Source organism: Tamandua tetradactyla, chromosome 14 (genome assembly GCF_023851605.1).
Source record: "Tamandua tetradactyla isolate mTamTet1 chromosome 14, mTamTet1.pri, whole genome shotgun sequence".
Taxonomy (NCBI): Eukaryota; Metazoa; Chordata; class Mammalia; order Pilosa; family Myrmecophagidae; genus Tamandua; species Tamandua tetradactyla.
Genome location: NC_135340.1, coordinates 26929296 through 26957248, shown reverse-complemented (window position 1 = coordinate 26957248; position 27953 = coordinate 26929296). Strand labels below are relative to the sequence as shown.

Sequence of the window (27953 nt, the reverse complement as noted above, 5' to 3'; positions counted from 1 at the left end):
CTTCCTTTGGAAGGCTGCTGATGCTTCGGACCCACCAGGTGGAGAGCCCTCTTCTGGCTCCCTGCAGTATAGTGTACCTTCCCAACGATCAGCTGGGTTTTGTTACGTGAAAATACCCTCAAAATAAATCCTATCTCCACTCCGCATACAAACAGTTATTCTTGGAAAATTTACTTCCCTATTGTGATTCCATGACTTGCATGGAACCCACATAAATGTAAATACGAATAGGAAAGCCAACTTTTATCCTAAAGATTACTACATGTTTAATGTTATTTGCTGTCTCACATCACATTCTATTTGAAAAGTCACCAACATTTTAAAGAACTTTGAGTCATTGGTATATGGGATCCTATAATTTATGTTTGCACTTCGTCATGCAAACTGAACAGTTTTTATATGACGCCCCCCACCCACCCATTTTCAGCATGAATCACAGTTTCTGGATCAAGTGAAGCCTAATTTGAACAAGCTTTGAGGTAGTGACTGCCATGTGCATGTACAAAACCAGTCAATTGGCTTCTTTCTGCTCTTCAATACAACGAAGTAACTGTGTATAATATACGGGGATTAGTAGAAATAATGGGAATTAAAGAAAATGGGGATGGTGAGAGAGATGCTAGATGAGAGAGATGCTAGAAAATATAGAACTCAGCAGTTTTCAAACCTACTTTTTACTTTTTCCCAGATCATTGTCAAATCTCATCGAGATGAAGTGGTCTTATATAACAGAAATAACAGTATAGAAATAATAGAACCATTTGGATCTGTAAGTAGCAGTGATAAAGAATGAATGAGTCTCTTGTCTGTAGTTTTAAGAATGTCAATAGCTACAGGGACACAATTATGTCTAATTCGGGCTTTTACACAGCACTTATATTATAGTCTCCCAGAAATAAGGATTAGTGAGCCATTGGATATCATGTGCTTGAAATAAGTAAGGAGCCCTTAGTCATAAGAAAAAGCTGTAGATTAAAAGGCTGGAAATTGAATATACATAACTCAATGTCATCAACAAAAGGAGGGACCCCAGGGGATGGAGTACAGAAACTGACTCTATGGTCTGTTACAGTACCCAAATCTAGTTCATGTTTTACTCATACTGGCATTTCTGTGGAGGAAAATAACTAGTTTATGTACTAGGGAACCATTTGTTTAGGAAGACAATGTCTTCATGTATGCCAAGAAGTTCCTATAAATTCCTTCACTGAAATTCCTTTCAATGAAAACTCTAGAAAAGATGTCTTTGTTGCAGATCCATGCAGCAAACTATAGTTAATAGGAGTTATTACTCTTTCTGTGGCATCTATATTAATTGCCACATACAAAATGAAACAAAAATAATAAAGAAGTGGCTGAAAATTCACTTTATCTCAAATTGGGAGAATTTTTTTTTTAATTATTAAAGTAAGGCATTTAAAAAAATGGTTATTGGAAATAAATTTCACAAACTAAAAAATATTTACCGTTATGCATATTTGATTTTTCGGTTAGTGAATCTATTTAGAAATAAAAACCAAATATATCATCTAGAATAGCCACACGCAAGATTGCAATTATGTTGAATTGTTTTTCCTTCTATACTTCTATGCACACTGCTGATTAAGAGTAATGAGTCAGAAATCCATGCCAGAAAGTGAAAGTCCATTCATGCCATTGAATTTCTTTGTCATTATTCCATGAGTTTTGCTCAACTTATAACTGGGATCATAGGACTGGGATACTATTCAATGGGGAATATCAAAATCAATTTTTTCATTGTTGCATTGATTTTTTAATTAGAAAACATCCACATTCTAATATTCTAAAATTTCACTGAGATGTTTTGGATGATTGAAGATACAAACATTATGCTAAACATGGGTGTAGAAACAATCATACAAATTTTTCCCTCACCATTGCCCCCCAAAACATGATAGTTTCATTTAGAAATGTAGGGATTATGAGGGCAGTCTCTGGGGTTAGTTGGCTTAGGTTGAATGCTGATCCCAAGACTTAGTGGCTATGTGATATTTTGTCCCACTCACATCTCTTTTTTTCACATATTTTATTGTGAAATATAGCATATGTAAAAAAATCAATAAACTTCAAAGTGCATGTTAACAAGCAGTTCTAGAGCAGAATTCAAAGTTTGGTATGAGTTACAGTTGCACAAATGCATGCTTTTCCTTCTAGCTGCTCCAAGACACTGGAGACCAAAAAGAACTATCAGTATCATGATTCAGTAGTCATACTCATTTGTCAAATCCTAACTTCTCTGTAATAACCCCTCCTTCCCCTGTGATCCTTCTCCCAGTCTTTAGGAATAATTAGGTTATGTTCATTCTAACTTGTTCTTGTTCAAAAGGAATGTTGACAATACGGAGTAGGTGGACGGACGTAGTTGATGTTCTTGGAGGGGAGTAGATATTCTTAGAGCGACTAGCACCTCTGGGTTTCAGGACTCACCTGGTCCAGATTTTAGGCTTTTTAAAAAGTAAACTTAGTGTATGAAATTTGTGTAAGATAGCAGACAGAGTCCTGGGTGTTCTTCAGGGTTAACGGGAATGATGTCAGTTGGGGTGTTTCAAACCATGACAATTAGCAATATCTAGCTGAAGTTTGATTAAGAGTAGCCTTCAGAATAGCCTCTCCACTCTATTTGAACTTTCTGAGCCCTGATACCTATTTTCTTACATGTTCCCCCCTCTTTTGGTCAGGAAAGCATTGTTGATTCCATGGTGCCAGGGCCAGGCCCATCTCTGAGAGTCATCACACATTGCCAGGGAGACTCACATCCATGGATGTCATGTTCCATGTAGGGGACAGGTAATGATTTCCCTTGCAGAGCTGGGCTTAGAGAGAGAGAGAGAGAGAGAAAGGCTACATATGAGCAACAAAAGAGATTCTCTGAAAATAACTCTTAAGCGTAATCATAGGAGGCTTAGCTTCTCACCTACAGAAATAAATTTCATAAGAGCAAGTCTCAAGGTCAAGAGCTTGGCCTATTAACTTTGGAGTCCCTAGTGTTTGAGAGACTATCAGGGGTTTCCCAAGTGGAAAAGCTTAATAGTTCCATATTTTTATTTCAGTCCCTTAAGGGACTTTGGCAATACTTTTAAATTATCTGCCCATGATACTCTGAATGTATTTGGGTATTACATTAAGCTATACAGAATTACAAGCCCTCATTCGCATTCCAGGTTCCATGTATTTGAGTTGCTTAAATGAACTATCCTCACAGGTTTAATTAGATTGTGTGCTACAGAAAATTTAGATTTGGGACAAAATCAACCTCTCTTCCTTTGGTCTCATACAGTAGGTAAAGTTTTAAAATACAGACACTGTCGTACTTTATCCTGCATTTTGATTTACCTTAGTCCCAGCCAGATGGGCTTGTTCCTGTCTCTAATGAAGATTGATCTCTTTTTTCAGTTTCCTTAACAGTTTTATGTAGCAAAGCTGACTTTCAACGCTTCAGGACTCCAACTCTGAGTCTTAGGAGTCACACAGGTACCCGAAGTTCCAAGGAAATGATAGTATATCAAAATCTAGATATAACATTTAGAGTTTTGGAATAAATGTGAATGTTGCAATGACTTTATACATGAGAAAATAGATTTTAATTTGTCTACTATCTTTCTGGAAGCTGAAGTCTGGTTAGAATTAAGAAAAAACATGAAACTTATTGAATGAGTTTTGTATTTTACCTTATTCCACATTGAGCTGATACTGCCTGTGGCTGTTCTATTGCTTTTGTGTATCAAGTTAAAGTGTTCATTGCTATACATAAGAATCATTTTTTAAATGCCATTTTTCTCAATGATTTCAACAACCTTTAATTATCAGTACAAAAAAGCAAGTTATTTCCCATAAATAAAAACCTTATTTATGTATCTTGAGTTTTATGTGTTTTGTACAAAAATGTTTAAGTAAAATTCAATGGGCTTTATGGTTTAAAAAATAAAAATGAACAGAGAATTCTAAGCTACAGTTCATAAAATGGATGCATGCTGTCAAAACATCGACAATCTGACTTAAAATATATCTTTATCTCATTATTCTTCCTGTGCAAATGATGAATTGGATATGTGGAAAAGAATGATTTGAAAGTATTACTTTAATTTCCCATCTTCCAGGGTATCTATTTTTTCCATCATTATAAGTAAGACTTGGTTTATTATATCCAAAATAAATAAGTACAAATACTTATTTTTAAATGCTATCTGAAAAATATAGTACTTAAATATATATAAGGTCTTTGTTCAGAAGGGTTTAAAATACTTCAGGAACATAATCTCATTATTCTGAGTTATAGAGAAGGAATGTTTTCCATAGACATTAAAACCAATATAAAACTGGGTAATTGGTACATCAAGATTCTAATAAGCAGTAAGTAAAAAGTTACTTATTTGTGTTCATTTTATACATAGTATTCTACTAGTTACTGCTTGGATCTATACAATAAATGCAGTTCTGCCTCTTCAAATGACTTCCTGCTGAGAACAGTTAAGGAACAAAACTGATACACATGCATATATAGGAAATAACATGGAACAATATCAAATCACAAGTATTTTATTTATTAAATAACATTGTGAAACAACCATGTTAGGTGTTGTAGGAATAGAGAAACAGACATTTATTTTACACTTTGGAGAAAGATGATGAAAAACAATGCAAAAATAATCAAGACAGAATCTATTAGAGCTTAATTATACATGCACATTTTGGGCATGCAAAAAATTGAAAAATGTTAATTGGAGAAACGATAAAACTTTCATGATGAAATTGCATTTAACTTCAACTTAGAATGGATGCAAGATATAAAATAAGCTGAAGTAAGAAGGGGAAAAGGAACAACATCTTCAGCAGTATTAATTCATTCATTCGTTCACTCCTTCATTAAGCATTTATTGAGAGAATTGTATGAATCTGTAGGAAAAAAACAACTCAGAATTCTCTTGTGACTGATGCAATAAAAGGAAACTAGTAGAAAAGGTGGGAAGACAGGATGAAACCAGAAGTGGAGGATCTTAAATCCCTTCCTAAATGGATGTGCTTAATCCATTTAGGCAAATTAGAACCAATTCACTCCCTATTCTAAACTCTGTCACAGCAAGCTGAAAATTCCCAAGGGATAAAGTGGGTACAGACAGCAACCTAATCTGAACTCTTTACATCAGTTATCAGGGGAAGGAGCTTCTGCATTATTCCAGGCCAACAAACAACAAAGCAGGGGGTTAGAACAGATAAAATAATGCAGATAAAAGCTTTATTATATACCTTGACTCAATCAGAGTCTATCCAAGAAACTATGGACCAATAGAGCTCAGGAAGTTTCTAAAACAGGTGCTCATAAAAACATTCCTTCTAAAAATAACTCAAATTCTTCCACTCCGTGATCACACCCTCCTAGATTGTACCACAGCCTTCCCTCCAAGCTAGGACTTTACAGACACTAAGTGGACTACAAATCACTTCTTACCTGATTTGCATGAGCTCTCTCAGTACAATGCCATTACAATGAGATGGGGTGTCCAATGCCAGAAAAATAAAGAATGAAACTTTGTTTTAGCCTCAGCTGGACATTTTGCTTTCTTTCAATAAATCATAATTGTATTCATGGCTGTTCCGGTTTGAAAGGATGTATATATCCTAGAAAAGCCATGTTTTAATCAAAATCCCATTTCATAAAGGCAGAATAATCCCTATTCAATACTGTATGCTTGAATCTGTAATTAGATCATCTCCCTGGAGATGTGACTCAATCAAGAGTGGTTGTTAAACTGGATTAGGTAGGGGCGTGTCTCCACCCATTCAGGTGGGTCTTGATTAGTTTACTGGAATCCTATGAAAGAGGAAACATTCTGGAGAAAGGGAGATTCTGAGAGCGCAAAACAGCATAGTCACAAGAAGCAGAGAGCCCACCAGCTAGCGACCTTTGGAAATGAAGAAGGAAAACACCTCCCGAGGAGCTTCATGAAAGGAAGCAAGGAGAAGAAGCTAGCAGATGACGCCATGTTTGCCACTTACCTTTCCAGTTGAGAGAGAAACCCTGACCATGTTTGCCATGTGCCTTCTCGCTTGAGAGAGAGACCCTGAACTTCAGCGGCCTTCTTGAACCAAGGTATCTTTCCATGGATGCCTTTGAGTGGGCATTTCTATAGACTTGTTTTAATTGAGACATTATATTGACCTTAGAATTAACTATAAACTAGCAACTTATTAAATTCCCCTTTATAAAAGCCATACCATTTCTGGTATATTGCATTCCAGCAGGCAACAAACTAGAACAATGGCCTAGCTCATTTTCAATAAATAAATAAATAAATAAATAAATAAATAAATAAATAAATAAACTTCTCCAGGATGCCAGTCTCCTTTCTTTCCTTATTAATTATATGTATGGGTTTCTTTGCAATATCTGAATGATATATAACATTTTTTCTGATTGTATTTGATTCTCTTCTCAGCTGCTATATATTAGATCCTCAACTCCCTGAAAACTTTCTGATTAATTAACTCTACATACAGCTTTTATGCATAAATGATTATAAATTATCTCCTTGTACAAAGGTATTTATACATAATTTTCCCCATTTTTCCCTGTTTTACTTCTTTTATCTCCTCATATTAGTTTTCTACTACTATATTCTGATTTAGTTTCCCAGGGAATTTATACATCTAAATTCTTATATTAAAAAAAGAAGAAAGACTTCAAAATCAGAGACCTAGCCTCAAAACTCAAAGAGCTAGAAAGAGAAAAGCAAACTAAACTCAACACAAGCAGAAGGAAAGAAATAACAAAGATGAGTATGGAGATAAATGAAATAGAAAACAACTAAACAATGGAGAGAAGCAACAAACCCAAAGGTTATTTCTTGGAAAAGACCAATAAATTTGCAAACTTTTAGTTAGACTAACAAAAGAGAGAGAGAGAGAGAGAGAGAGAGAGAGAGAGAGGATGCAAATAACAGAAATCAGAAATGCAAAGGGGCATTACTATCAAACCTGCTGAAATAAGAAAGTACTATAAAATGAGACTATGAACAGTTGTCTACCAATGAATTAGAGAATCTAAAGAAATAAACACGTTCTAAGAAATACATGAACTACTTACGTTGACTTAAGAAGAAATAGATCTCAACTTACCGATACAGAGATTGAGTCACTGTTTTAATTTCCAAGATGGCTCAAAGCAAATAGTTTGAAATGGGTTGGCTTAGACAGTGGGAATTTATTAGCTTACAGTTTTGAAACTGCGAACATGTCCATTTCAAGGTATCATCAAAGCAATGCTTTCTTCTCTAAGACCAGCGACCAGCAATCCTTGGCTCCTCTGCCACATGGCAAGGCACAAGGCAGCATCTCAGGTCTCTCCCTTCTCTTCTGGGTTTTGTTGATTTCAACTTCTCGCTTCCTTGGACTTTTCACCCTCTTCCCTATATTCATACTGTTTATAAAGGGCTGAGTTATTGGATTAAGACCCAGACTGAATACAGTAGGTCACATCTTAACTGAAGTAGTCTTATCAAAAGATCCTAGTACAATGAGTTTACAACCACAGGAATGGATAAGGTTTGAGAAGATACAATTCTGGAGTGAACTTTGAACCACCACATATATTAAAACAATTAATATTATCCTTTAAAAAATAACACTTAGTTAACCAGGTAAATCTTTATTTGTTCTAGTCCTTTTTTCCAAAGGATGAAATTTTTAAACTATGCTTAATTAATTTCTTTATCTCATCCAGAAGAAATAGTATTTGATCACCACAGAAATCTTTTAACACCTTTATTTTTTATTTATTGATTAAAAAATTAAGAAACCAAATAAAACATCAAAATACATAACCAGTAATTCACAATATCATCACTTAGTTGCATATTCATCATTTCTTAGAACATTTGCATTAATTCAGAAAAAGAAATAAAAAGACAATAGAAACAGAAATAAAACGAACACAGGAAAGAAAAAAAAAAAGATTATACCTACCATACCCCTTACCCCTCACTTTCATTGATCACTAGCATTTCAAACTAAATTTATTTTAGCATTTGTTCCCCTATTATTTATTTTTATTCCATATGTTCCACTTCTTTGTTGACAAGGTAGATAAAAGGAGCATCAGACACAAGGTTTTCACAATCACGCAGTCACATTGTGACAGCTGTATCATTATTCAATCATCCTCAAGAAACATGGCTACTGGAACACAGCTCTACATTTTCAGGCAGTTTCCTCCAGCCTCTCCATTACGTCTTGAATAACAAGATGGTATCTACTTGATGCGTAGAATAACCTCCAGAATAACCTCTCGACTCTGTTTGGAATCTCTCAGCCATTGACACTTTGTCTCATTTCCCTCTTCCCCCTTTTGGTCGAGAAGGTTTTCTCAATCCCTTGATGCTAAGTTTCAGCTCATTCTAGGGTTTTTCTCAATCCCTTGATGCTGAGTCTCTGGTCATTCCAAGATCTCTGTCCCACGTTGCCAGGAAGGTCCACACCCCTGGGAGTCATGTCCCACGTAGACAGGGGGAGGGTGGTGAGACTGCTCGTTGTGTTGGCTGGAGAAAGGGGCCACATCTGAGCAACAAAAGAGGCTCTCTTGGGGGTGCCTCTTAGGCCTAAATTTTAAGTAGACTTGATCTATCCTTTGTGGGGTTAAGTTTCATATGAACAAACCCCAAGACTGGGGGCTCAGCCTATAGCTTTGGTTATCCACACTGCTTGTGAGAATATCAAGAATTCAATGTGGGGAAGTTGAATTTCTCCCCACTCTCACCATTCCCCGAAGGGGGCTTGCAAATACTTTTCCACTCACTAATCGAATCACTCTGGGATTCATCGGGGCATCATTCCGGACAAACCAACAAAATCTCATGTCCTACCTGAGATTCCAAGTACTTATGGCGTTCAATCAAACTATCTATATAAGTTATATTAGGAAATGCACTAGTCAAAATATAAATTTTGTAACAAACATTTTTTGCTTTAGTCTCACAGAAAAGGTGACATTTTAAAATATTAATTACCATCTATTTTCAGCACCCTGTAATAATGGCATTCCTTTGTTCTTCCTTATGCAAAAAATATTTTTTAAATTATACATTGTACATTTCACTATTATTATACACTCTAGGCATTCCTAGATTATACCATCTCAATCTTTAACATCTATCTTTCTTTCTGATTTCATTTATGTCCCCAGCCCTCCTCCCTCTATCATTTTAACTCCTTTATTGTCCCATAGTTCAAAGTACTGCAAAGTTCCTCTTTCAATTTCTCAGTGAAAATTTTAATTCCTGAGTTATTTACTACAAATTTAAAATTTCTTGCCATGAGCTGGAAGAAAAATTCTTTCCATTACAAGTTGGTGCATTCTGCAAAGTCGAAAGTAAGTTTTTATATATATAAAAAAAAGTGAGCCATTCTAAAAGATAAGTAAAAAACATTCCGTGCTTTGAATACATTGTGTTTCATCAGCTTCTTGATTGTTAACAGCAGTTTTATAACAGGTACCGATATTCTGCGAGCTTTCTTTTTGTCATATGCCCAAGTGTCCTCCCAACAGGGGACTTTAATCCATCTTCAGAATGGAGCTCAGATGGAAGGAAGCCCTATTTCAAATAATCTCCTAATATTTCAATGTTATATTTCATATATGTGCTTATAATTCCTTCATTAGCTCATTCAATTTCTATGGCTCAGAGTCAAACCCTACTCCAACTCCAAGAGCCAACTGAAATACACACATCACTAGGCTGAGTTCAAGGCTTTTGGAAATGGATTGCATCAAGTTCCACCTCAACCTTTATTACAATCTATATAATACTGTTTAGTTCCAGATGAACTAGGAATCCACAACACTGCAACGCTGTTTAATGTATCCTGGAGAAAACTAGCACAATTCTTCAATCTACCTGTAGAGATAAAAGAAAAAGATAATCCATATATTATAGAACCTGATGAGCTTTAAAGATAAAGAAGAAGAACTAATTGGGAAAAAATCCAAAATACCTAACCTCGATTCCAGTATGGGTAAGAATGTCATAAATAAATAGAAAAGGAAGAATATTTTCTGTTTGTTGTCTGCCTATGGACATATACAGAAAGAATTTTTTGTCCTGCTCAGCATTATTTACCTGTATTCTGGTAAAGAATAGTACAAATTCCCTTCTATCAATGTTCTCTCACTTTCAACCAGTTTTATTTGAGTGGGTTGAATATAACCCTCAATTCTTCAATTATTTTACAGTAGTTGACGTAACATATTTTGGAAGCCACTGCTACTAGGTAAAGATTATAGACAATATACTCAATTTAAGTCAATGAGAATCTGCTGCAAGACTTTGGTTAGGATAGTTCAGGATGAGAAGCTTCTTTCCACTGGATTTGAAGTGAGGTACTATGTAGTTTATGATGGGAGCACTTCTGTAAAAAAAAATAGGTCCAGCCCAGTGGAATAAGGGATAAGACAGGGAGATAGGCTGAATTCCGATTGCGTCTATTGCATGCTGAAATTACCTTTACATGAGATTAAATTACCCTTAAGCATAGTCATATTTGTCAACCTTTTTTTTTTTTTTTTCACTTATGTCACTTTTCCCAAAAAATCCTAACAGGTCATTCAGTTACCAGCCTTAAGGCAGTGTCGAAGGTCAGAAGTATCACTTCCAAGAGAATGTCAATGAGATTATCCAGGGAGATAAAGTTTGGCACAGAATAGATAAAACAAACACATTCAGTGACTTACTACATTTAATGAACAGGCACAGAAAGGGAAACTAATAAAATAACTAGGGGAGGAACAATGATAGAGGGAGAAGGAAATCTATTTCCTGGAGATGTATATAGTATATTTAAAATTTATTGACTAAGTTTCTTTGTTCATATTGAACAGACTTGAAAGTTTGGCTCTATTCCTGATCTCTCCTATGTAAAACTATCCTTTACCCAAATATACTAAGGAACTATATGTGATTAGGGAAGCTGTTATGGTTCCAGTTTAAAATAGGTATGTGATTTTCTAAACTTTCAGTATCATTTTGTAATCTCAAAGGCTCAAGTAAAACACAATCTTAGCATGTATGTGTTTAAACATTTAGAATTGCATATTCAAGAATTCTCAAGTTTTGGCAACCACTGTTATTCAAAATGGAAACTTTACTCTTTTTTTCCCATTCACCAGTAACTGCCACCCAGATACCTATTTTTTTCTTTCTTTTCAATAGTTCTTTTCTACAGCAGGTAAGAATCTCTCAGAGTGAAAAAATCCATGGAGACCTGAGGAAAACAAGAGAATCTAGGGATAAATATATAAGTACCTCTATAATTACAATTCATATATTGGATACACCATCCAAAATTTTTATTAGAAAACCAGTAGGGAGCTTACTCTAATTCCTAAATCTTTCCATGGATGATTTCAATGTGATCAACAGATCAATGGAAATTTTAACAAGTAATAGAATGATTTTTTGAGTAGCTGGTTCTACTAATCAGATAAATATTTGGATCCTGGAACTTCTTTATTGTTTCCTGCCAGTCTACACCTGGATCCTGTCCATATTCCAAGGGGACAACAGGAGCCTGTCCAGTGTCCTTGACTCCTAGAGTCAAGTATGTAGAGTTCCCCTTTGCTCAATGGAACTTTCTTCTTTCTTATTTAGGAATCCTAAGTGAGGAGAATCTGAATAGCTCTGCTTGGAAGGGTTTTTTAATTGAAATTTCAGGTTAAATGACAAACATTGAACTTTTTTAGATACCATATTAAAAAATAATTCCTCAATGTATCTGAGTCACAACCACAAGAAATGAAATTCTGCCAACAATGGAATGAACTTGGCAGTGGATTATTTCCCAGAGCTTCCAGATCAGGGCTCAGGCTGGCTGGCACTTTGATTTTGGCCTTGTGAATTCCTAAGTAAAGAACCCTAGTAGAGGCTGCCTGGACTTCTGATTTACAGACAATAATTTGGCATTGTTTTAAGCTACTAAGTTTATGGTAATTTGTTAGGTAGCAATAAAAAATATGGGAAAATTAAACAGCGTGATAATTTTTCTTAATATTTAGAAAGAGTTAAAATGAAGTAGGAATAAATAACCAGTTATATATTTTGTCATGAGACTGTTTACTACCATTCACTGTATCAGTAAATTGTAATTTCCTAAAACATCTCTCCACAGATTTGGTGAGAATAGGTATTCTTATATTTTGAAAATGATTGTGTATTTTGTCATTCGTCATACCTTTTGGTTATAGTAGTGTATCTCCTTATATATTCTTCCTATAAGGTATTTTTTTACTTTTTTCAGGTTTTCCTGTAACCTAGCTTATCCCTCTCCAATGTCATCATTGTTGTTTGCAAGTATCTCTATCAAATTGCCCTCCTCTCCAAATCCTAGTTTTACTCCCTAATTCATTTATTCCTCTTTAAATTGAATATAAAATGCTGCTGTTTGAATTCTTTTCATTTTAATACATCAGCTCTTATATCTTAGGTTTTATCTACCAAACTAAAAAATCATCTTCCTAAAGCAATTATTGACATTTTCAAGGCACAGTCCACCCCATTTGGACTTCACCAACACAGATAGTTATATTTTTTATACCCCCATCCAACTATAATTCTATGGAATTCTACTTTTTTTTTTTACTTTTTTAAACCCTTCAGTAGCTGTAAGTTGAGTTTTATGTTTAATGGCTTATGCATTTTTCTTGTGCAAATATTGTTTTATATTTCTTGTGAAACAATGGGACAACAATTTATGACCACTCATGAAAAAAATTTCTCTGACATATTCTGCAATAAGCAGTCTTTAAAGAAGTCTCATAAGAATATTTCTCTGTTTTTCAATATATCTTCATCTTTTCCATTTGAAATCTGAATGGAACATTAATTACATGTGCCTCTTCATCTGCTCTTTCTCACATTCTATTCTCTAATTATGCAATTGTCTCACTTGCCTACAATCAGTTTCCATATATTGTTGACCTTGAATTGTATGAATTTCTTTCATTATCCAATATTTTCTATACTCTTTTCTATGGTCATCTCATCGCAAATTATTAAAAATATAAACACTTTGCAGATTATTGATACTTGACCTCCTTATCACCCTCTATGAACTAGTTCAAAATTATGAAATTTTTAAATTTTCAAATATTTTCCTCCTTAATATTCCTCTAATAATATATGTGAAGATTTCATTAAATGTAACCTATCTTGAAATTCTTCATTTAAGTAAAGGATCAGTTTAAACATATATAATTCTTCTTAAATTTACTTCTTGAATTTCAAGACATTGTTTACTTTTTACATGTATACAAATCCTTCTCTTTGTATATAATTATTTCAAATACTTGCTGAAATATCAAAAACAGATACCCTCCATGAATATGCTCTAGAAAACATTCAAAAGAGCTCATTTGTTTTTATGTTATTTTATTTTTATTTTTTACATAGGCAGACACTGGTAATCAAACCCAGGTCTTCAGTATGGCAGGCGAGAATTCTGCCACTGAGCCACCATCACACAGCCCAAAATAACTCATTTAAAATGGAATTATCAATAGTACACAGATGTCCCATTAAGAAGTTGAGGACATGAGAACTCAATGAAAAGAGATTGGAACTTTGATTTTATATAAAATCTATTGTGGTAGCAAGAAAATAATAGAAATTGATTTACAAATTATCATAACTATCCTCCCTAGTTTGGAATGCAGGAAGAATGGAATTAGAAGGAAAAGTGTTCATCAAAATATATCAGTTGATCCAAATTATTTTTATTTGTTCAGAAATATTCACTTACCTAGAAAATGATATTAGTTATTACTCTTAAAAAGTATTTTCCTACAATTTCATAGGTTTTTTTTTTTTTTTTTGGCTAGCTTCAGTACTCATTGAAATGATTCTTTCGTGTTCTGTGACACAAAGTTTTGTTTCTACTCTTTTGAAGTTTTTATTTATGTTCACTTCATTGGTTCATGTTCTTTGTCTAATATGTGTATAAGGTATTCATTCCGTAGGGATGAGCATTTCCTTGCCCACTCTAAATTCCTCTCATCTCCCAACAAACAATGCTTCTACACTCTCCCAGCTTAGTTAATGAATGATTGTATCTTTGGTTTAGAAATCCAAAATCAATCCTGATTATAGAAATTTACCCTTAATTTCTCCTTTCATAGATCACATCTAATGAATAACTAAATTATAATCCATAAACGTCATAGTGACAGGTGTCATGCTTGTTGACAGTTATATAGCAATGTTTTAAAACTTTCATTATTTGATTACTGAATTGAAAATTCTCATCTATGTTTTAGACTTCTCTCTACTCTGTAAGATATAGTACAAAAACCTGGAAGAAATGCAGCTAAAAACTTCAACTTTGAAATCTGTTAACTATGCAAAATTGAGAAAATGATGAGAGATAGATTATATCACCATAAAATATATTGCCTTGATCAATGTCAGCACTTTAGAAACAAGTTGACTTTAAAAACCCAAGGGAAAAAAAAAAGAAAGTCTTGCACCAATTAAGAAATAAGAGCCACCACCACCATGAACAAGAGACAAAAATACAAACCATAAGTGTTGTCACACATGGAAGGCACAAAAGAAGAACCTGACAAATTTAACATTATCTGATATTTATCAGAAATTATACATCTATACTCTGCAAAATTTGAAGGGCAGGAAAGGAAAAAAAAAACTATGTTGCTTTTTGCCAGGTATTTTGGCAGATGACATCATCTCAATGATTAGATCACTTTGAAATTTATTGAGACTTGTTTTATGATCAGAACATCGTCTTTTTGGGGGGTAGGAGTGGTAAAAAAATACTATCTGGACTCTGATTGTGGGAAGATGGTAGAGAAGGGGGCTCCAAGACTCAGTCCTTCCACCAGAAAAACTATTAAATGGGTAGAAACTGTCCAAAACAAGTATTTTGAAACTCCAGCGGCCAGAAGGATACTGTACAGCACCCAAGCAAGAGCGAGAGAAAGAGCTGATAAATTATGTAAAGAGCAATAGATTGCTCCCTCTGTGTGCAGCTACTGGCGCTCGTCACCCACTCTCATGGCAGATCACCATAAAATGCAGCATCTGGTTGGCTTGCTGGTGACAGAAAGGGACACAAAAGTTCCTCTTCCCTAAAAATGGGCATGGCCTATCACTGATTGTGGCTTTTGAAAGGCTAATTATGCTACTGGCCCCAACTCTGAGGGTAACCATTGATTCAATCCACCCTGGCCAAGGAAGTTGCAGCCCTTGTTTCAAACTGCCCCAGGCAAAGGCATGATGGAGGAGACTTAAAGACATTAGGTTTTCTCAGGGCTGTGGAGCACAGTTAGATGAATGGCTGTGTTTGCTGGGCAAGCAAAGCGTGTTCAGCTTTAGAGAGCCATGGAAGAGGATGTCAATGCCCTTTCAATTCCCCTCCCTTCCAGTTCCTTTTCCCAGGGCACATTCAAGAAGCCCAGAGAATAACCTAAAGAAAAATACATCCGGTCATATTTTGGTCATACTGTGGAATGCATAGGACTAGGAGAGAGTTCTGAAAGCTGCAAGAGAAAAGCAACACATCAAATACAAGGGAATCCCAATCAGATTGAGTGCTATTTCTCATCAGAAAAAAATAGGCAAAAAGGCAGTGAGCTGATATAAAGTACTGAAAGGAAACAACTGCCTGCCAAGCAAGAATTTTATATCTAATGAAATGTTCTTTCAAAAATAGGGGTGAGAGTAAGACATTTTCAATTAAACAGAAGCTGAGGAATTTCATCACCACTAGATTTGCCCAAAAATCAGTGCTAAAGGGAAATTCTTCAGACTTAAGGGAAAGGATACTAGACAGGTGTTCAAAGTGGTTGAAGAAACAAAGACCTCCAGTAAAGGGAAACATTTGGTTAATTATAAATGCCGACACTATTGTATTATATTGTTTGGTATGTAACCCAACTTCCTACTTCTTAAACTCGCTAATATGCAAATGCAGAAAAAGTAGCAATAAATCAGTGGTTTTGGACATGCAATATACAAAGATTAAAGTGGTAATAAGTAACAAAAAAAAAGTGGAGGAATGGAAAGTTATGGGAAAAGTTTAATGTTATTACATATTAAACCAAATATTGTTATCATAAATTTAGTATGTTAAATTTTAACTCCATGGTAACCACAAGGAAAATAGATGAATAATACATCCAGATAGAAAATCAACAGCATGGTACAAAATTAGAAAATCAAATAAATATAAAAGTAGGCATTATTGGAAGAATTGTGAATTGTGGGACAAAAATGTGTAAGACAAAATGGCAGAAGGAAGTCTTGAGTTATCAGTAGTGACTTTAAATGTAAATGTATTAAACACTCCAGTCAAAAAGCAGAGGTTGGCAGAATAGATAAAAAAACATGATGCAACTATATACTGTCTGCTAGAGACTCACTGTAAATTCAAAGATACAAGTAGGTTGAAAGCAAAAGTATGGAAAAAATATATGCCATGCAAATAGTAATCAAAATAGAGCTGGGGTGACCTTACTAATATCAGTTAAATTCAACTTTAAATAAAAAAAGTTACAAAGAATAAGGATGGTTATTATATACTGACAAAGTGGAAAATTCAATAAGAAAATGCTACAATTATATATACATATATATATACACACACACCTAACAGCAGAGCGTTAAAACAGATGATGTAAATATTGACAGTTTTTAAGGGAGAAATTGATAGATCTATGTTATAAGATACTTTAATTCACCACTTCAATAATGGACAGAACATCTAATTAGACCAATAAGGAATGACAGGACATGAATGATAATCTAAACCAACTAGAACAAAATATAGAACACTTCACCCAACAAATAGTATACACATTCTTCTCTAGAACACATGGATCATCCTCCACATGTCAGATCTCAAAATAAGTCTCAACAAATTAAAGTTGAGACTTTAATTGAAAGTTATGCAGTGTATTTTCTCCAACCAGAACAGAATGAAGCTAGAAATGAATAACAGAGGGAGAAATGGAAAATTCACAAATATGTGAAAAACAACCAACATACTCGTAAACAACCAATGGATTTAAAATAAATTTAAAAGGAAATTAGGAAATATCTTAAGGCAAATAAAAATGGAAACAAACATGTCAAAACTTCTGGGATGCAATGAAGGTAGTGCTGAGAGGGATATTTTATAACTCTAAATTCTTATATTAAAAAGAAGAAAGACTGCAAATCAGAGAACTACCTCAAAATTCAGAGAACTAAAAAGAGAACAGCAAACTAAATGCAGTGCAAGCAGACAGAAGGAAAAAAAAAAGTTTAGACTGGAGGTAAGTGAGAGAATCAACAAACTTAAAGGATGTTTCTTGGAAAAGATCAATAAAATTAGCAAATCTTTAGCTAGACTGACAAAAACAAACAAACAAACAAACAAAAAACTGAGTGGAGCAAATAACAAAAATCAGAAATGCAAAGGGGCATTACTATTGAACCGGCTGAAATATGAAAGTACTGTAAAATTATACTATAAACAGTTGTATGCCAATGAATTTGAGACTTAAATGAAATGAACAAATTCTTAGAAACACATGTACTACCTACCTTAATACAGAGATTGAATCAGTGTTTTAATTTACAAGACTGTTCAAAGTGAATAGTATGAAATAAGTTGGGTTTAAACAATAGAAATTTATTAACATACACTTCTGAACCCACGAAAATTTCCAAGTCAAAGCATCATCAAGTTAATGTTTTCTACCCAAAAAGTGACAGCATTCTTGGTGTTCTAATCATTTTTATCAAGGAGAGGTGGTGGATTTTGTCAAATGCTTTTTCTGCATCACTTGAGATACTCAAGTGTGTTTTTTCCCTTCATTGTGTCAATGTAGTGTATCATATTGACTTCCTTCTGGTGATCTAGCCTTACCTACTAGAGATAAATCACACTCGAACTTGTATATAATTGTTTTAATATGCAATTTTATTAATGGATTACACTTTTTGGTAATTTGTTGAGGATTTTTCATCTATATTCATAGAGAGGTTGGCCTGTGGTTTTCAATTCTTGTGGTATCTTTATCTGGCTTTAGTATGAGGGTAGTACTGCCCTCATAGAATGAAATAAGGAATGATCCCTTCTCTTTTTGATGTCTATGGATTGGAAGACTGAATATTGTTAAGATGTCATTCCTAACCAAAGTACTTTATAGATTCAGTGCCAATCACAATCAAATTTCTTACAAGCTTCCTTTCAGAAATGGAAAAGCCTATCATCAATTTTACATGAAAGGGTAAGAGACCTTGAACAGGTAAAGCCATTCTGAAAAAGAAAAATGAAGTTGGAGGACTCACAATTCCTGATTTTGAAACCTATTACAGTTATTAAAACAGCATGGTAGAGGCCCAAGTACAGGCATATAGACCAATGGAATCAAATTAAAAGCTCAGAAAACAACCCTAACATTTATGGCCAACTGATTTTTGACAAGGGTGCAAAAGCCATTCAATTGGGGAAAAAACGGTCACTTCAAAAACTGGTGCTGTGAAAACTGTATCTCCATTTGCACAAAAGAAAAGAAAGAGGTTGCCTACCTTGTGTCTTACACAAAAATGAACTCAGAATGGAACAGGATCTAAATATAAGAGCCAAGATCATAAAATTCTTGGTAGAAGACATAGGGAAGCATCACCAAGACCTTGTGCAAGGCAATAATTTCTGAGACTACATCCTAAGCACAAGCAACCAAAGAAAAAATAGATAACTGGGGCCTCATCAAAATTAAAAACTTTTGTACCTCAAAGAAAAAATGCACAATGGGAAAAATATTTGGTAACCTCACATTTGATAAAGGTTTAATATCCAAAATATGTAAAGAAATCTTTCAACATAACAACAAAACGATAGGCAAAAGACTTTAATAATATTTCTCCAAAGAAGATGTACAAATGGCCAAAAAACACATTAAAAGATGCTCAACATTAGCCATCAGGAAAATGCAAATCAAAACCACAAAAATAGACCATTTCACACCCAATACAATGGCTACTACTTAAAAAACAAAAAGCAAACTTACAAGTGCTGAAGAGGATACGGAGAAAAAGGACACTCATTCATTGCCGGTGGCAATGAATGCTGCAACTGCTCTGGAAGACATCTTGGTGATTCCTCAGAAACCTAAGGCTAGTACTACTTTATGACTTGGAACTCCCACTATTAGGTATATAATCAAAATAATTGAAAGAAGGGATTTGTACTGGTATTTGCTCACCAATGTTCATAGCGACATTATTCACAATTGCCAAAAGTTGCAAGCAACCCACATGTCCATCAACCAATGAATGAATAAATATAATGTGGTATGTACATGTGATGGAATAGTATACAGTCATGAAAAGGGATGAAGTCCCGGTATATGCAATAACATGGATGAAACATGGAACCATCAAGTTGAGTGAAATAAGCCAGACACAAAAAAGTACAAAGTTTGCATCTCACTTATTTGAAATAATTAGAATAAGTACAGATCTTGAAAGTAATATGTCTTTTTCTAGAACTCCTTTTGATATATCTCTTTGTCAATAATTTCCCCTAGTTTTACAATAGGAACTGTGTTGCATGCTTTATTTATCCTGCTTCATTGTAGCACTTCAATCTGTGGCTTAAAGTTTTCATCACGCTTTTGAAAATGTTAAGTATTTACCAAATTAGAAATGACTTTTACACATTAGCTCTTCTTTCTGTTTCTGGAATTTAGTTACTAGTTAATTATGGTTAACCTTATACATGTGTTACTGAGTCTAATTTGCTATTAGGCTTCCTATTTGATTTTCTCATTTTGATGATCAATTTTTGCTTTAGAATCTCCATATATTTCTTTTTTGACTCAAAATTATTGAAATCAGGTGTTGGCTTTTTCTTTTGTCAATCTTTTATTTTTCTCACATTTTTCAGTCTAATTTATCTTTAATCATCCCTTTGGTTTATAATTAAATGATGACCACTGCTAATGAAAATTGTAGATAAAGTTCTAAACCCTGTTTTACATTATCTTCTTCCATAGAAGACTGCATTTTTTTTCCAGCGTGGTGGTATAAGGATTAATTTAGATCAACTACATGCAAACTATTAAAGAAAAAAAAAACTATTAAACTAGCAGGGAAACTCATTATATGTCTTAAAGGCAGAAGAAATGGAGGGAGGTAAAGAGAGCATATCAGTAAATGAACACTGTGATCTAAACCGGCTGAACTAAGTCAAATATAATAATTACAATACATTTAAATGGGATCAACTTACTAATTAAAGGATAATCACTTTTAAAAAGCCACAATATTATATTAATGAAACAATTTAAAAGAAAAATATTAATGCAGACTGTTAAAATTAAAATCATTAAAGAAAATGGCTGGTTATATAAACTAAAGGAAAACCAGGGTGGTAATATTCATATGATATAAATAATTTAAGGTTAAAATATATATTTTGAAATGTAATTACTATGCTGGAGTCCTGAATTTGATTCCCAACCCATGCACTCCCCACAAAAAGACATTGTGAACAAAATTCCCCATGATAAACATATCACATATCTGCTTCTGTGTGTGTATGTTGATACAGAAATACATATATGTAGAGAGATAAAAAATATATATAATTGCTACAAAAAGCTAAAACTATACCAACTACATATTCAAAAGAAGAATTTGGAGAAACAAAAACAGAGCTAATCCAGTTTTAAAAATGCAGGTGAAAGTTAATGAAATAGAGAACAAAAATTTGAAAAATGAGAAGAAAAAATATTAATCTAACCAAAAACTAATTATTTGAGAAAATGTAAAAGATGAACTTCTGGAAAAGTCAATAAATTCAAAAAGAGAATACGTAATCAAGAACAAAAAAAAAGTATTACAGACACTTGAATTATAATAAAAATGAAACATAAATGATTTGAATAATATTCTCTCTTATCCTGGGATTATAAGAAACCAATTGACTTATGAAACGATAGAGATTTAGGAAATAAGAAAAGATGATAAGAAAAGTGTTTGACAAATATGTCAACTTCCAAATACTCATTGATCTATAAAAGATTACCACTGCAAATAATCCCAGCCTCACTCAGACAGGTACTGTGTGAATGAAGTCCGTGCTTCCATTCACTTTTCTATTTCTTGTCATGATGATTTTACCTTTTTTTTAATTATACCTTTGTATATATATGACATATATACAAAGCAAAAAAAATTTAAAAGAGCAATAGTTTTCAAAACACTCTGCAACAAGTAGTTACAGGACAGATCCCAGAGTTTGTCATGGGCTATCATGCCATCATCTCAGATTTTTCCTTCTAGCTGTTCCAGAACATAGGAGGCTAGAAAGAAGGAATATATATATACATCATCACAATAATTTTTTTTCTTGTTTGTGGAAAATAACATATATACAAAAAAAGCACACAGCACAACAATTAGTGGTAGAACAAATTCCAGAGTTTGGCACAGGCTACAAGTCCATAATTCTAGGTTTTTACCACCAGCTGCTCCAAGATACTGAAGATTAAAAGAAATACCAATTCAATGATTCAGCTATCACATTTGTCTGTTAAACCCTACCTTCTTATATAACTCCACCACCACCTTTGATCCTTCTATTCCACTCCTTAGAGGCACCTGGGCTATGGCCATTCTAACTTTTTCACATTGGAAGGGACTGTCAATAAAATGGAGTAGGGAGCTGGAACTAGCTTATGTTCTGGAGAGGTCTGGGCCCTCTATGTTTCAGTACTTATCTGATTCAGGGACCCATCTAGAGGCTGCAGGCCTCTGGAAAGTCATCGTAGGACATGAAACCCCTGCAGAATTCTATTGCTCTAGGTGTTCTCCACAATGGCTGGAATGGTCCTGGTAGGTGTTTGGCAACCTATGATAGGTAGCAATGTCTAATTGAAGCTTGCCTGAGAGTGGCCTCCAGAGTAGCCTCTTGACTCTCCTTGAACTTTCTCAACCACTGATACTTTATTAGTTACATGTCTTTTCCCCTTTTTAGCCAGGATGAAATTGCTGATCCCACGGTGCCAGGGCCAGACTCATCCCTGGGCGTTATCTCCCATCATGATGATTTTTCACCTCTTCCTGAGGAACCTTGCAAATGGGTTTTCTGAGTATTCTTGCATCCTACCCAATTATCCCGTGACAGTCAAACTCTCCAATGTATCTGTGGTTGGTATTGGGTGGAATTTCTTACTCTCTCCAGTGGTTCTAGGCTTCTCCTTGTAGGGTCCTGGACGAAGATTGTTTTTAGCCCCTCCCCCCAGAGACAGAGGATTTTTATTCTGCCTTTCCCCAAAGTCTCAGTGAGCATAAGAAGTATACTGACTCTCATGCAGGGATTTTAGGCTTTTGCCTCTGAGGAGAGAATGTCCTGACAGAAGTGGGAAAGCTTGGTCAGAAGCCACTGATCACTGTTTGCATGCTTTTACCACCCAGGGAGTGTTCTTTCATCTCCTGCCATCTCTAATCTTTCTGTGAACATCCAAATGTCCATGGGAAAGTATGTGAGAGCGAACCCTCCTCCTCTGGGGTCTATTTCAACTGACAAATTTGCCCTCGCTTGGCATCTAACAACTAAAATTTAAGTTCCTTTCTTCTTACCGCTTATAGCGTGGCTGCCTCTTCATCCTATGATTGGCCAAATGTGAGATAGTTCATGTGTCCTGTGTCCCTTTAGAAGCTCTATCTGTCTTTGAGTTTAAGGTGATTTGGTTGCCTCGTAACCTCATTTCTCTGATTGGCTGAGGATAAGTTGTGATTTTCTAGACCATTTGACTTTTTCTTATAGTTAAGTTGGAAGCATCACCTTTTAAAAAGCGTTTTTTATTGTGAAATATAATGTATATTCAGAAAAAGAAAGAAAAAGCAATATTTTTCAGAGTACATTTGAACAAATAGTTACAGAATAGATTTCAGAGTTGTTATGGGTTACTTTATTCTACTGTTTCAGATTTTTTTTTTCCTTCTAGCTGCTCCAAAGCACTGGAAGCTAAAAGAAATATCAATAGAGTGATTCAGCAGTCATACTCATTTGTTAAGTCCTATTTTCTGTTATCACTCCTCCTTCTCCTTTGATCCTTCTCCCAATCTATAGGGATCTTTGGGCAATGCCCATTCTAACTATTTCATGTTGAAAAGCGATGTCAACAAAAAAGGATAAGGGTTGTACTTTGTTAATAGTCTTGGAGAGGCTGAATTCCCTGGGTTTCAGGATTTATCTGGCATAGGAACCCTCTCGAGGTTTTAGATTTCAAGAAAGTAGACTTGGCGCATGAAACTTTTATAGACTCTCTATTTAGAGTTAACAGGAGTGAGGAAGCACCATTCTTTATAGCTTTCTACATTATAAACAGAAGTAGAAAACCATACTGAAATTTAGAGATTACCTTTCCCAACTGTAACTTTAGCCTTAGAACTCAGAAATATTACTATACTGGAAGTATAACTTAAAAATCTTTTAAAATTGTAAAATTTCTAGAGAGAAGCCTGGCTTTACCTTGTGTGTGAACTATGGGCGTTTAAATTCCACTTGCAACAACAAATCTTTACAAATCAAAATTCAACACTGGCAAACAAACAAAACTAAGTCAAATATATGCACTTCCAGCATGATATGCACGTGGTCTCGTCAAATATCACCTCACTGCTTAATGATTTCTTAAATTAAAAAAACTGCTTTAACACTAATCTATCTTTAACAATTGAAATTCCATTTTACTTTGCTTGCATTTAAAATATTTTGTCCAATTAATGCACTAATAACAAGCAATGTTACTATCATTTTCAAAAGATATTTTGATAATTATCTTTCAATGTAATTGGTTCCATTTACATCTACATGATTTACTGTACGCATTTAGAAAACATTATTCTGAGGAGAGTCCCGGCTCAAGAAAGGTTTGACCCAGCACAGTAAATCCCCGGAGGCCATAGCTGGGCCATATCTCCATAATCCTGAGTATAAAAAAGTCTAGCCAATCTAGGATGGGCCATGGTGGCTCAGCAGGCAGAGTTCTCGCCTGCCATGCCAGAAATCTGGGTTCAATTGTCAGTGCCTGCCCATGCAAAAGAAAAAAAATTCTAGCCAATCTAAAGAAAAGTCAAAATGATAGGAGGGAAAGTCAAGGAATGTCTGGTGAAGCAAAGTCCGTAAATCCCATGTCCTGGGAATGGATAAAATTGTTACACTGCAAAGAGCATAAATCACAGCTCAGAAGTAAAATTGCTCTGATACCCTAAAAGGGGAGGCAGTCTAAATCCTTTACAAATTGATAGTGAAGGCAAAGTATCCTGGCCTCTTAACCTCAAGAGATAAGAAATCTTTCATGGAAGTAATGGTAAAAAGACCTGGTGTCAGCATGTAAAGAATTATATATATATGAATAGAGAACATAATGAGCCTCAAAGTGGTGCTTGAATGAATAAAACTAAAAGAGAATTTTAAGCAAAACTGTAACAACTACTTTTTCTACCTTTCTTTGTTTTTCCTTTAAAATTAAAGAAAATCAATTCATAATATTGAGTGTACTGTATTTTGAAGTTTGAGAAGCTGTAGTTTCTTTTTCCTTTCAGAACTTTGGTATTCAGGAAATATTGATTTACAGTATCATCAGAAGCCACATACTTTGAATCAGATAACTAGGTGATTGGTTAAAAAACACACATAACAAAAACCAAAACCTCAACATGATGACAATTTCCTGATTTTTTTTTTTCCTAGCAACATATTGAAATCACTAACTAGAACCAGCAGCTCTGCATACTTGATTTTTGGTTGTTAGAGTTTTAAAAAATAAAGAAATCTCTTAGAACAATGCGTGCAATAATTTAAATGTTACAAACACTTTTTTCCTCATGCTGCTGAGTACAGACTGTGCTATTTTGCCTTTTATTATGAGAGCCCGTGAACAAAATATATTTGATACCTTGGCAATAGAAGAAAAATCTGTATTTAAATGAAGACAGAAGACATTGGGTAGGAATTGATATGATTATGCCACAACCAATGAGTCATAACTAATGATACAGTTTAGTGCTCATGAAACAAATCTGACAATGGGAAAGCGATGCAAACAGGAAGCCTGGAGAGCTGGGTGTGGAAGGCAGAAGCATGTCCACTGGTGCAGTGGGAGCTTACTTAGCAGAAAGCTTGTTCAGAATGAGGTAACTATGGAAAACAATTTGTTCAGTTTCTCAGGAAAGGTCTTTTGGGTGAAAAGATATGACATATTATGAAGCAAATAAACTTCAGCTTAGTCAGGCGCTTGAAAATATGCTGGCCTGTGACATACAAAGGCAAATCAAATGGATAGCCAACAGTCAGCTTTAGAAATTAAAAACTAAGATTTTGTTTTATGCCTTCATATATTTATAATGCAGAGGTAATATTAAAAATTATGAAATTTTCAGAAATATCAACTGTTGCCTTTATCATACCTTTTAAATAAATCAGCATTGATCTTGTATTATTATATTGCTTTTGTTATTTCTTTCTGAAGTTCATCTTTTATCCAGTCTAATCTCTCCCTATTCATCTCCTGATAATTTATACAGGATCATAACAAAACATTAGCATTCTGATAATTTTGGTATCCCTAGCCCAAGAGTATATAAGTATACTTTGATATCTTCAAAATATATCTTTGAAATCTTCATTTCTGGCCCAGGAGGGTAGCTCGCCTATTGTAGTTCAGATAATTATAAATATGGAATGACTATAATAAAGAATATTCAAAATCAACTTAAATAGGAGAGAACACTTGGAATATTTATATATGGGCATTCATGGATTTTATTTTTTCCTAAAGAAAATATATTGTTACTAGTTATGGATTATATTAACCTAAATTCCTCCATAGAAGTCAGCCGCCCCCACCCCCAAGACATCTGGAATAGCTAGATCAGAGCTCGTGCAAGGATTAGCAAGGATATTTCAAGAATAAGACTCTTGAAATCTTTCCACTCCAATATTCTAGAGACTCACTTTGTTCTCATGGTTACAAAACTATTCTTCTGTGACGTTGCATTGAATATATATATAGCCTAACTAATGTGAAGACAGAGGGGCAAAAGGTAAAGGTCGCTAGATAATTGTGCTCCCTTTTATAGAGTTTTCCCAGAAGCAACACCCAGTAATATCTATTTATTTTTCATTTGCCACATTTGTATCCTGTACCTTCTTCCAACTGTCTAGGAACCTGGAAAAGTTTTTCAACAAGGTCACACCACCACAAACACAGTCAGACTTCTGTTAGTAGGGGAAAAAAAAAAAGGAATTTATTGTGGGGGCCACTGATGGTGTCACAGTCATTAACACCCCAGACATGCTGCTCCATGGATTTCCTTAATGCACAGCAAATACTGTTTGCATGGATTTGGGAAAAGTTTTCCTTTAATTGCTCTGGCAGGGGACATTTACCAATATCTGGAGAAAATTCCAGTTGTCACAAATATGTGTGGGTGCTAATGGCTTCTAGAGGTCATAATGAAAAGGACAGCTCCCAACAGCAAAGAATTACCTGGCTCAGAATATCAATAGTATTGAGACTTCATCCACCTGGTGTTGGGAGAGGAAGATCTCCAAAGGAAATGTAAACAGAAATTGGAGGATTAAGAACCAAGCAGGACAGCAAAACTATAGCTACCATAATCAACTACAGAAAATAATTGTCTTCAAATAGCTGAAAGGTTGTCAAAAATAAAACCAACTTACTCAGTATTACATCAGAAGGCAAACGTAATCGTGCCCATGCATAAAAACAAAAGCAAACCTAAACCAATGTCTAAATGCGTACCGAATATATTAAAACCATAGACTCACTTAAAAATTATAATTACTCAACAGTAAGACAGCATACTCCATTAACATTGCTGAATGCATTCAGAGACCAGTGCTGTATTCATTTGTGAGGAATTCTTTCTATCAGAAAATTTTTGATATGTATGAGTACTTGAACCAAATCAACACGAAATTCACCTCTATCTCTTTAAGCATCTTTCAGACAGAGAAAGACTGTCAATATGGGTCTATGGAGGCTATCAGTCTATACTGCAGATAAGGAATATATGCACTTAGAAAAATATGATTAAGGCTTAGTAGAGGAAGTGCCTTTTTCTGGGCTCTCCTGTGCATGCTGGTGGGAGGTAGAAAGTAAGTGGCTGTTCTTAATATTTAATGCATCAATACTAAGCTAAATTAGCATGAGTTTCAGTGAATGACAATTCCTCATTCACTTTTGGTGGTGCAGGTGGTTATATGATTTATAATAAAATATACTTAAGAATGCACATGTGTAATTATCCTATATAATTATATATGATAAATAGATTATTTAATATATTTAAGTCTAACATAGGTCTACATAGCATTTGTGATCCACATGTAGAATCTATTTATAATAATAAAGGGTTTTTTTTTAGAATGACCCAGCTTAATCAGAAATATGTAATTAATGAAATAATTGCACTTAAAAGATACAATTGAATGCACTTTTTAAAAACCACTTCTCTTCATAGGAGCAAATCATATTCCCTGAATACATATAACTATTGCTTTCACAATTTTTACTTTTAACCAATAATCTTTTCATCAGAATTTTACCTTTTATATGCATGGAAGCTTTTCTTTACCATATGAATGAAAAAATTTAACTTCTACAAGAAAACAGAGAAACTACTTTTATTTATTACTTGCTAAGATCACATTTTAGAGGCTTATCTTCCCTCAGATCCTTTTCACTTCCACTTTAGAAAAAAGAATAACAGTGCTACTTAATTCTATAGGTTTCTAATGCTTTTTGTCTTTTTACTTATATCAAAAGTCATGCTATACACATACTCACCGATTTTATGAGCAATAAGTTCCCCATCAGGAAAGTGTGACATGAAAGCCATGTTCCC

General features: G+C 34.4%; 1 long non-coding RNA gene across 1 annotated transcript; it reads right to left on the bottom strand.

Moving 5' to 3' along the window:
- Positions 1-2254: 2254 nt before the first annotated feature.
- Positions 2255-27953, bottom strand: LOC143654853 (uncharacterized). The gene is made up of 3 exons (XR_013162006.1): positions 27896-27953; positions 3355-3530; positions 2255-2829 (listed from the first exon to the last, which is right to left on the bottom strand). It is a non-coding gene; the product is annotated as an uncharacterized LOC143654853 (long non-coding RNA).